Consider the following 12,085-nt stretch of genomic DNA (forward strand, 5'->3'; position numbering starts at 1 on the left):
TTCACTTTGTCTAGCTGGCTTCTCCGTGAGGCCCAAATCACAGCCTCCAGGAGCTCCAGGCTTTCCCTGGTTATAGTCTTATGTAGAAATAAAATGTCTTTTCTCTCCCACCTCCTGTTAGAAAGACCCCAGGAGAGGACTCAGGTGGCTCACCTTGGGTCAGCCGCTGACCCCACAGCCAATGACTGTGCTCAGGGAGTCGGCTCAGGTAAGAGGTAAGCGTCCGCCTTGGGAACGCAGGCCAGGAGTGGGAGGCAGGGACTCTGCTACCTAAGAAGATGGTGGAGTGCGGGACGATGCAGACGTTGCTGCTGGGGGGATGGGGTGAGCCGGGCAAAACCACGCCAGTTTATGACTGACACATGAGGGGCGTTTCATCTCCTGGCTTCTCAGCAGGAAGAACTTGGAGAGTCAGTCCAGGCTGAAAACATTTCTCCAGTGAACAGAAATGCAGGCACCATGGAATTCCTGACTGACACCATCGATTCCTTCCCTGGCAGCAGCAAGGCGAGCCTTCACTGTTTAATCAAGGCGAACCCCTTTAATCAAGGCGAATCACATACGTGGTCAGTGATTCAACTCTGGGTTCCGGGGGCCTGCCTTGAGCAGAAACACCCCGTGCCCTTTCTGGGAAAGGAAGTCAGGTCTGTATCCCCTCGTCTGGCTCAGAGTGGGGCCTGTCTCCCCATCCTCTCCCTTGGCCTGGGCTGGGCGAGAGCCAGCGGCAGTGGACCCAGGAGGCGGTGCCCATCCGTTTCTACTTTAGAGAGACCACCCTCTGCTTGTGCCCTGCCCACCAGACACAGCCTGTGCCCTCAGTCTCTCTGCCGCCTTGCCTGTGGTTACAGACTGTCTTGAAATTGTGCGTGTTTTTCTCTCCTGCTGGTCCATGAGTGCCTGAAGGGCACAGACTAGGTCTTGTTTGTTGGTTTGTCCAACACGTGACATAGGGTAAGGCACCCAGAATATCCTCAAGGGGATGCTTATTTATTATTTATTAATAAAAGAATGTGTATGCGCTCGGAAGGCACGCAGGCAGATTGGGTTGGCAGAGGGCGAGGTGTCCAGCAGATAGCACTCAGTGCAGCCCGGCTAGCATTTATCTGAGGGCCTTCCAGACTGACTACAAAGTGCATTGCCCTCCAACTGGGTTGGTTCGTGGCTGTAGTGGCCCTTGGATTGTTATGAGTAGATGTGGAACTTGACTGTTCATTATAAACCTAAAGCGATCACAGTTGGAAAGGCTGTATTTAAGAGCTAGTTTTTCCCTCCCTCCATCCCTCCCTCCCTTTCTTCCTCTCTCTTTCTCTTCCTTCCTTCCTTGGAGGCTGCCACGTCTCCTCGGCTGGATTGTCGATTCCACAAGGCAGGAACTGGGCCTTAACCGTCCCTGCTCCCCACTTCCATCCCCTACTCTAATCGTATAGGGATGTAAGGGGGCGGGGCATGACTCTGGGGTCATTTTTCTCAACCGAGATTTCTCTTTCACTGAATCACAATAAACTCAGACTGAGTTTATTTATCTGGGAGGTCTGAGCTAGTCATCCCATGATGGGGAACAGCGCACAAGGCCTGATAATCTCTCTGTCTTCCAGCATCGAGTTTTGGACCTCAAAACTGAGTCTAATTCTATCCGTGCATTCAGAGTGAAGCAAGATCTCACCCTCCTCCTCCTCTTAGATTCCCTGCTGATCTCTGTAGCTTTCTTGGAAGCCGATTCACCCTGGGCTGGTTGATCACTGAAGCAGGGGGTCACTAAGCTACGTCTCCCCATCCTGCGCTGTGGTCCAGGGATGGGTTTCAGTGTACCCCTGGGAGAGCTCATCTTGTAGAGCTGATCCATTGTTCCTGCTTGCCAAGATTCTTCCATCCTGATTCCCAGCGCCATCCCTCTGGCTTTGTGACATGCCCCTCATTTGGTGACAAGTTGGGGGAGAAACAGAAAGCCCATCTTAGGTCTCTTAGCTTAAGTTATATTTTCCAATACAACACTTCCAGGGAAAATACAGAAAGAGGAAGGACTGGGGGTGTCTGGGACACCGGTGCAGCTCCTGACAGGTTAAGCAGTGCCTCCTCTCCTGTTCGATTCACGTGCTTGTACCGTTCCTTGGTCAGGAGTCCCAGGCACCCCCAAACCCAAGGCCCCTTCAGCCCCATCACCCCGTCTGTAGATTCTGACTCCTCCCCGCCCTCCAGGCCTGCGCACCTCTCTCTTACAAGCACACAGTGTGGCGAGGAAGCAAAGCTCTTTCACCCTGGGCTTCCTGAGCAGGAGTTTGTATCCAGCCTGTACAAGTGCTCCTGCACTCCCCTCCCTGGGGATGCCCTGGGTTTGGGAGAGCCTTCCTTTCCTGGGACACAGCCCAGACAGATGTCCAAGAGGCCTCTCTACCCACCCTGACTCAGAGCCTCTGCTCTACTGCTTGCCAAGGCCCATGATCTCACTCTCTTTTCCTGGTCACCTGAAAACCTCTCTGAATCTCACCTTCTTCCTGATCCTAACCCCATCATTTTTCCAGCCCTATAGCCACGATGACTCTGTGTCAGTTCCTAAACAAGCCGGGCTCTTCCCGTCTCAGAGATTTCAAAATGCTGTTCCCTCTGATGGAATGCTCTTCTAGCCATCCATCTCGGCTAACTCTTATGTCTCAGCTCAAATGTCACGTCTTCAGATAAACCTTCTCCCACCTCCCACTCCTTGTTCTTTTCCTTCAGAGAATTTGCAACAAACTGTAATCATATATGAATGCTGCAAAGGTAACAGATCTCCCCCAGTGCCATGCTGATTCAGCCTCACCTGTGAGCCACTCTCCTGGCTCCCCGTCCTGGTGCCTGCACCTCCTTTTCTTCTCTGTATTTGGTACCTTCCCTTTCAGGTCTTGATTTCCTACTGTATTTGGAGTAATTTGATCTTCTCTTGGTTCTTAAATCCCATCCTCCTCCCCATTGCCCACCAGCCAAACAAAAAGTGTAAAGGGAGCAAGAGAGTATCTAATAGATGGATTTGTATTGAATTACATACACGTAGGTGTATTTGTTTGATGACATCCCACTACTATATTGTAAGTTCCATGACACTTTCATGGCTTCATGGATGCTTTCTCACCACTGTATACCCAGTGCCTAACATGGTGCCTGGCATGTAGTAGGGGGGTCGATAAATATTGACAGAATGAAAGAATATCGTGTTTCTCTATTGAAACTCATTACCGATCTCAACGTGAATGTTGGGAGCCCCTGGATATCTAATCCTGGGTACCCATATACCCGGTTAGAATGTCTCTGTGGTATAAGAAGAAAGATAGGTGGTCTTTGTGCCCAGTTCCTGACACAGAGCTTCTAAAACATCTTGGAATCTCCAGAGTGGTAAGGGTGATAGGAGCATCTTTTGTTCTAACGAGGTGATTCTTGGTGGGCCCCTTGGTAGCTCAGGATGAGGGGTGGTTGCCAGAAAGACCAAACCTTGATTTGAAGCTTGGAAGTTTCTGTCCCACCAACCTCCTGGGAAGGGAGAGGGGCTAGAGGTTGAGTTCAATCACCAATGGCCAATGCTTTAATCAACCATGCCTACATAATGAAACCTTCATAAAACCTCTGAACAATGAGGTCTAAAGAAATTCCGGGTTGCTGAATACAAGGAGGTGCTGCTGGGAGAGTGGCACAGCTGGAGAGGGCTTGGAAGCTCCTTGCCCCTCCACCATATCTCGCCCTATGCATCTCTTCCATTTAGCTATTCCTGAGTTGTATCCTTTATAGTAAACCAGTGACAGTAAGTAAAGCGTATTCCTGAGTTCTGTAGCTGTTCTATACCTCAGGGGATCATTGGAACCCCTCACGTATAGCGAGTGTGTTAGAAGTCCAGGTAGTCCAGGACTTGCAACTGTCATCTGAAGTGGGGACGGTCTTGTGGGAACCCTTAACCCATGGGGTCTGCACTAACTCTGGGTAGTTAGTGTCACAATTGCACTGAATTGTTGGACACCCAGTTGGTATTGGAGAATCAGAGAATTGGTTGGGTAGAGGGAAAAACCCTTCAGGGTTACCATAGACTGCGCACATTTCTGGCCCTTTTAATCTCCTGGTACAGGCATTAGCATCCAGAGCTCCCAACCACGCTTGGATCACACTCATCCCATGTAGGTAAGGGGTCCTCTGCATCTGGGATAATGGGAAGAACCATCTCCTCTCCTCCTCCCCTCCCCTGTCATCTCTCCCCTGCCCTGCCCTGCCCTGCCTTCCAGTAAAGATAAAGAGAATGACTGAACAAGCATGAAAGTTATGGAAACTTCCCTCCTGAATGATCCAGCTAATGGTAAATTGATGGGATTGAATACATTTGAGTCGGAAATGATCCAACTCTATGCTAATGAGGCTGAATATGCATTATTTAGACTAAAACAAACTAACTGTGAGTCAGGAAATAAAGTAGGTGAATTATTAGTTTGGCGACTCAGAGAATCGGAAAACTCAAGCACCGTTCCAGAGACAGGCAGAGGCAGGCAGGAAAATGTGGTTAATGAATTCTAAACCACTTAACCGCAAATTGATGGCACACTGGAAGACTCACCACCCCCAGCTCTACTCCCTCAGATTACTTTCTGCAAATTTAGAAGGGAAACACTGTTGCCATGTACTTTTCTTGTTTTCACTTCCTAAATGGGCTCCCCTGGAAACTTGAGTGAAACCAAAAAAAAGAGGAAAGGAAGAAAACTACAGATTCCAGATTCCTGTATTTTGGCTACAGGGGGAGATAAATAACGCAAGGAGGAACTTCTCAATTCTTCTTCGTCAAAGATAAACATCTTCAGACTGAAGAGAGGAAAGCAAGCCTTGCTAGGAGAGAGTTAAAGCCTGAGACAGGTGAAGAAAATGCAAGAACATGCCTTGCTCGTCCAGACTAGAACAACTTGATTGTCCTGGCTGAATTTCAGCCTGAGGCACATAAGATACAGATTAAGTCCTGGTGAGACTGTGAGGCTGAGGAAGTCACTAGGAAAGGGTTAGAACACAGGAGGTGGCAAAGATGGAGCCCATAAATTCCAAGTCATTGGATGACGATCATAGAAAAATCTCAGGTTCAATTCTTTAAAAGATGTAAGTTGTGAGACCTTAGGAAAGTGAGCAGTGATTACTTGGAGCCAGCATGGGTTCACCATGTACTAGATCTTTGCTGAAAGGGCACCTTTGTTGATGAAGGCTCTCCTGATCTCTATAGAAAGTAGCCCTGCTCACGAACCCTACCCCTCATCATTTTCATCCCCCATTGACTGCTTTCTTTTTCTCTATAGCAGTTCATGTCATCCAACATACATATACAGTCGTCCCTTGGTGTCCCTGGGGGATTGGTTCCAGGACCTGCTGCAGATACCAAAATCAAAGTATGCACAAGTCCCATGGTCAGATCTTTGTATCTGCGGTCCCACATCCAGGGATTCAATCCGCTGCAGGCCGTGTCATACTACATGTTTTTATTGGAAAAAAATCCATGTATGAGTGGTCCCGCAGAGTTCATCCCCTGTTGTTCAAGGGTCAACTGTATTTACTTTATTTTCTTCTCCTCCCATAGGACTGTAAGCTCCATGAGGACCAGGACGTTGCCTGGCGCATGGTAGGGGCTCAGTAAATATCTGTTGAGTGAGTGAGACTTCCCCCTCATTTCACGTTCCCACAGTACGGCCAGGCCCTCAAGGCAGACCTGTCCTCACCCACCCACCCACTCACAGACAGAAACACTGAAATAGAGCTGCAGGGCAGCCCCAGTGCCCCTACTCCTCAGGTCTTGACCTCTAAAGCACATATCCTGTCCACTTGGGAATGTGGCCCATTGGACTCTGAATACTCAGATTGACCATCCTCATCCCACGGGGGCATAAGGAGGGGGCAGAGGAGAGCAAGAAGCTCCCGGGGAAGTTCCTCCTTCCTCTGAGAAGGAGCAGAAGCATGAGGAGAGGGGCAGGGATTCTCTCCTCCCCGTACCTGATCTAGGAACTCAAGGAAATGAAGGAGAAGGCATAGCTAGTGAGTTCCGACTGTCAGCCTTGTGCCCCTTCTACTGAACTCTGCTGCCCCTGAACTTGGAAGTAATATTGGAGAAAAGTGTGTAAGATACGTGAAGGACTTCTGCTGCTGTGCGCCAACCAAAGCAACTGGAGATATTCTACCTTTGATTAGGAGAGAGTCACTCAGTTATCTGTGGGTAGATTAACTGGCTTGCAGGTAAACCATGGAAAACACATAATAATAAGGAAAATAATGGGTCAGGGGGAAGATGTGAAAAAAAGTCAAATTGATTACCAATCAGTAACAACATCCATCTTTCAGAAGATGCCAACTGCGTGGAACCACATACTTACATTGAGGTCCACACTGTGCCCTTGGCAACGTGGAAACTTCCCCCTCCATCAGCAATCCATCTGGGCAGCACATGGATGGAAGTACAGCAGTGAGGACTCCATGAGTGACTCTCTGTGACATGCGTGGACTGAGATCTGACACCTTGAGCCAACTGGGGTCACCTGGCAAGGAGGTGGGGGATGGCATAGGTTGGGGGGTAGGGGCTGCTCACTAAACCAAGACCCCGAAGCTGCTGGGCTTTGTCGCCTTGGCCCAGGCAGGCTGCCAGACTGTTTAGAAAGCAAAGAGCTCAGCCTGCTAGGTGACAGACCGTGTTAGTGTAAGCTTTGTTCTCAATTCTCACACAAAAAAGATAGCTCAGATAGAAACAGACAGTGTAACAGACTGCAGAATGAATGGTAAATGTGTTTCTACATATTGGATGTGATTGTAACAGAATCAGCTGACACCACGTGTGTCCTTTGGCATGTTTTGGGTTTTAGTGTTAACAGTGATTTGGGGTTCTCCACGACTTTTTCCCCTCCATTATCCCAGGACATTCATTCAAAATAGACGTATGTGCCAGGTGCTGGGCTAAAGATGCAACAGTGAGCAAACAGACGTGCTACCTGGCCTCAGGGTGTTTACAGGCAAGAGCTGACTATAGATGCACCTGGGAGAGTGACCAGGTGTGACTGCCTCTCTTCTTCAAAATGAAAGGAAATGGTAGAGTTCATTTAGGAAGGGGAGCGGATGGATGTGAAGTGACAGTTTGGAAAACAGTGTGGATCTTATTTTAGCCAGGAAGCTTCTCAGTGGAGGAGGTACCACTGGCTGTGAAGTGGTCATCATAGTGGCTGAGCATCTGTTGGAGAATATTGCCTCCATATCCTCCGACTTCAGAGCCCAGAAGGGAAAGTATGCAGAACTCCAAGTGTCTGTGGTAGCAATGGGCAAAGAAAGGCCAGGAAGGCCTTGGAGGCGCTCACGTGTCTCCTGAATGCCCCTCTCTGGTGGAAGAGGGAACTGTGCCACATCTAAGTCCCAAGGGCCAGAGCAGACTATAGGCATCACTTGCTGGGAGTGGCATTCACTGAGTTTCTAGAGATTGGGCGCAAACCAAAACCCTGGGTTGGCTTTCTATGCCTGGGAGATCTATAGTATGATAAAAATTAAAATGAGAATTAGATTATGTAGAAACTAACATCAGTCAGTTAGAGTTAAGGCCAATCATCAGGAAATTACCAGCATCAGAATTCAAGTCCAAGGGTCCCTCATCTTTGCCTTGGAAAGGGAAGGAGGAACGAGCTGAGAGGCCAATAGTTATGTGGGATGCTGGCTCCCAAAGAAGCCCCGAGCATAAAACGGGGTCGCCCAGGAAGGGGAGAGAGCGATGAATGCAGGCTGTCCTAGCAAGCATCGAGGTCCAAAGTGGCTCTTGTCTCAGAGGGCTGGACAAGATGGAGAGTGAGAAGTAGGCCGGCAAAAGGGTTGATGCAAAGCCTCTGAAAGATCCAACCAGAACCAGACAGGAGGAAGAAGAAATGGACAACCCACTCCTGAGAAATGGGGGCTGACAAGAGTGGGGTCAGCAAGTCAGCCCAGCCAGCCATCTGAAGAACAGGCAGCGCTCCTTGCCAGATGCCAGAGACACAGCATCTGAAACCCAGACAGAAGGGGACGTGCACGCCTCTCCGTGGGAGTGTGTTGGAGAAGCTGATGGTCCTGATGCCAAATTAGGAAGATGGACTCTCTTCCAGATGTCTCTACTCTCGGGTATATGGCAAAGGAAAACCCTCTTCTACCAAGGCAAGAACAATCATTTATAGAGTGCCAGCATTGTGCTGGGCACTGGGGACAGAGTGGGGAATCAAACAGTCATTGTGCATATCCTCATGAAACTTGCAGTCTTATAAGGGAGATAGACAATAAACAAGCAAACAAACATGGATAAGTACAGAATGTATTAAGTGCTATGAAGGAAACAAACAGGATTCAGAACGAGGAATAATAAGGTGATGAAACCTTTAAAATGTGATCAGAGAAGGCTCTTTGAGGATGGTGAGGTTTAAGCTGAGGGCTGCAGAGTGATGAGGACCCACTCATGCCTCTCTTTAGGGGAGACTGGGGCTGAGAAGGAGCTTATTTCAGCAGTATGGGCAAGGGAGGTGTTTCTATTTCTATTCAGTCTTGCTCCTCATTGAATTCCCCTGCTTATCTTGATGCTATTGTCATCTTGGGTTTACTATAATAATTTGACAGATTTACTTTATAGAGAAAGAACATGCTTATGGAAACCTGTGGCAGATACTTTGAGTCCCAACGGCTGAGTGCAGAGGAGACCCTGCTAAAACTGACTCCACCAGCCGCTTGTGACAGTGACCAGAAAGGCAACCTCTGTGTCTAGAAGGACATAGTCCCTGGGAGTGTGGTGTACAAATTCAAGCTATGCCAGAGATACAAGGTCAGCAGGCATCTAGGGTGTACACAGCTCTCCCACCTATAGGGGCAACTGGTTCTACTGCTCTACAGGTGGCTGAGCTCATGTTTGGAGAGGAGAGTGGGTCTCAAATTCAGCTTTTGAGGAGAAAGCTCCTAGTTCCTGTTGTTCCCTAGGGTGATGGTGGCAGTCACTCAGAGAAGTGAGACTACCAGGGCTACCAGGAGCCCATCCCATAATATTTCTCTCCTACCCCACTTCCACTCCACTAAGTAAGAACTCTACTTCCACCATCCCTGGCCTAGAGCCCACCTACCCTTGACCCAGTGTAGTCAGGTCTGCAGAAAGTTCAAGGCTTTGGGTAGGGATGTGATGTACCCCTGGAATTTCAGGCCAGTGGATTTACATTCACATCTTGTCAGGCATGTGTGATGGAGAAGGAACACAAAAACTGCAAGTCATGGCTTGTCACTAACCTTTTCTGTGACCCTGGACAATTTCTTTGCTTTTATTGGCCTCGGCTTCCTCATCTGAGGAAACCTGAAGTAAGAGTTTGGACCAGATGGCTTCCAGCTCTGACACTTAGGATTTATGATTCCATAAGGTCAAGAGTTTTAGGAGGTCAAGAGAGGCAGCTAACGAGAACAGTGTAAAAACCAAGTAGTCACTGGGCATGGCTGTGATAGTTCAAAATAGAAGTATGTATAAACCTGCAGGTCTAAAGAGAGGAGACACACACTTATCACCAAGTTCCAGAAGCTTGCACCAGAAGGCCATCTGGATAGCCAGCCTCTGAGAAGGTCCCAGAGTGATCCTTGCCTCCTAGTATTCATACTCTTATGTATTCCTTTCCCACGTTGTATCAAGGTTGCCCTGTGTGACCACTAAAAAGTGGTGGGCTCAGGGCTTCCCTGGTGGCGCAGTGGTTGAGAGTCCGCCTGCCGATGCAGGGGACGCGGGTTCGTGCCCTGGTCCGGGAAGATCCCACATGCCGTGGAGCGGCTGGGCCCATGAGCCATGGCCGCTGAGCCTGCGTGTCTGGAGCCTGTGCTCCGCCAATGGGAGAGGCCGCAACAGTGAGAGGCCCGCGTACCGCAAAAAAAAAAAAAGAAAACAAACAAAACGTGGTGGGCTCAATAGTTTGTCTATAACCTAGCGCTGGGTCATAAAAGACATTGCCACTTCCACCTTGCTTTCTTGCATCACTTATTCTTGGGAAGCCATGTCATGAGGACACTTGAGCAACTCTATGAAGGGTCCATATGGTGAAGAATTGAGGCCTCCTGCCAGCAGCTAGCACCAGCTTGCCGACCATGTGAGTGCACCATCTTGGAACTGGATCCTAAGCCCCAGTCAAGCTTTCAGATAACTGCAGCCAAGACTCATGCTGACTACAACTCATGTAAGAACCCTAGCCAGAGTCATCCAACTAAGTTACTTCCGAATTCCTGACTTATAGAAAATGTGTGTGATTGTATTTATTGTTGTATTAAGTTGTCATGCTTTGAGATAATTTGTTACATGGCGGTCAATGACTAATACACCCACCATTCCTTACATTCCAAAGATGGTGACTCAAAGATGGTGCTTCCCATCTTGCTGGGGCTCTGGTCCCAGGAGATGCTCACCAGCCAAAAGAACTTAAGAAGCCCTGAAATAAAGAAGCCTGTTTGGTTTTGTTTAACCCAAAGTTCTCTAAGCTCACATGACTATGGACACCCTTTTGTGCCTAACGTTTCAAGGAATTCATGCCCCATGTCATATGTTTTGGGAGCTACTGTTCTAGGACAAATACGAGGTATGGTTTTTACTGATGCACTGTAATCTTACATCCTTTTTACCCCCAGGTCTGTTTGGGTTCAAAATACATTACATTCATTCATCCATCCACTCAGCCACATTCACAGATGCCTCATCTCTGCAGGAACCCATGCTGGGTACCAGGAGTACAGAAATGAATCATATAGTCCCTATCTTCAAAGGCTCACAGTCCAGTGGGGTTTAGCAGAGTGGTTATGATGAGGGCTCAGATGTCATAATGCCTGATTCTGAAGCCGAGTTCTGTCCCTTACAAGCTGTGTGAACTGGGGCAAGTTTCTTCACCTCTCTGATTCAGTTCTCTCATCTGTAAGTTGGCACTAATAATCATGGTATCTATCCCACAGGGAAGGTTTTAGGATTCAGTGAAATAACAGAGGTAAAGCACTGATTATGTGCCTGGCACATAGTAAGTGTTGAATAAACATGAGCTGTTCTCATTATGTTAGTTGTCCTTTCTGCAGAGTTCAACAAAGGTGCCATCTCCTCCAGGAATTGTTCTCTGGCAGCGTGCCCCCAAGCTGATTAAGGTGCCCCTATTCTCTCCTTCCTTGAGAATATCATGACCTTACCTCCATCAAGAGCATTTTCCTGCTGCATAACTGGGAACAGTGAGGGGCCTGCTATGACCAAAGCAGAGAGTATAAGAGGATGAATGAAGAGGTAGGGTTGGGGCCTTTTTTTTTTGCCAGGCTGAAGTCTAGGCTGGATACCCTGGGAGATGGGAAGCCAGGGAGGGTTACAAGGAAGGGTGTGGCCAGCTGGCCCTACACCCCCAGGCCTGGCTCAGCCTGCCATCAAAATGATGTCCCACGTGGCGGTCCTTACCCACTCGTGAGCAGAATCCTGTTCTAAGCCCTGTGTTGGCAGCCAGTGGTTTTGCATGGCAGGGTGTGACATCATTGCTCCCACCACCCCATGGCACGGCCAGTTTTGTTCAGACATATCCAGCATACCAGGTAATACCCTCCTTTGTTCACCTGGGCAGCCACAGTGAAAGGTTTGAGTGATGGTGTGGAAACCCCTTCGGTCCCTGGGGCCTGCATCCCTGGGGTGGAGGGAGCTGGGGACTGAACCGTGGCTGTAGGAGTCCCTTGTCTTGTTGCAGCTGCAGTGCATACTCAGAGGGGTTTTTCAGAGAACAGCTGGTAAATTCACTTCAGTATCTGCCTCCCCCAGCCCTTTCCAGCGCCCTGAGTGGGTGGCCTCTCCATCAAGACACAGCTCTGAAGGAGCCTCCAGATGACTCCAAGGCCCTCCCAGCTCCCCAGAGGCAGCTCCCAACCAGCAGGCCTGGCTCCGAGGCTCCTTAACCTCCCTCCCAGCCCACTCTCTTTGAGCAGAAGTGGCCATGTGCCAGCAGCTCCGGGGGTATCCAGGCGAGGCCGGATGCCTCCACCTCTTCTCTCTTTCCCTCTCACACACAATTCTGCAGGCAGAATTCTAGACAGTCTCTTTTTCTTCAATCTGTGAAATCAGGAACCAGAGGGCAAA

The 12,085-nt window shown here is 49.0% G+C and overlaps 1 protein-coding gene across 2 annotated transcripts in view; it reads left to right on the top strand.

Annotated features, from left to right (window-relative positions):
• Positions 1-12,085, top strand: part of GRIK3 (glutamate ionotropic receptor kainate type subunit 3) — a 230,863-nt gene that overhangs the window by 95,085 nt on the left and 123,693 nt on the right. The gene's annotated exons all lie outside the window — the stretch shown is intronic.

The sequence above is a fragment of the Monodon monoceros genome, unplaced genomic scaffold, assembly GCF_005190385.1.
Source record: "Monodon monoceros isolate NGI ecotype Baffin Bay Population unplaced genomic scaffold, NGI_Narwhal_1 Super_Scaffold_18, whole genome shotgun sequence".
Classification (NCBI taxonomy): Eukaryota; Metazoa; Chordata; class Mammalia; order Artiodactyla; family Monodontidae; genus Monodon; species Monodon monoceros.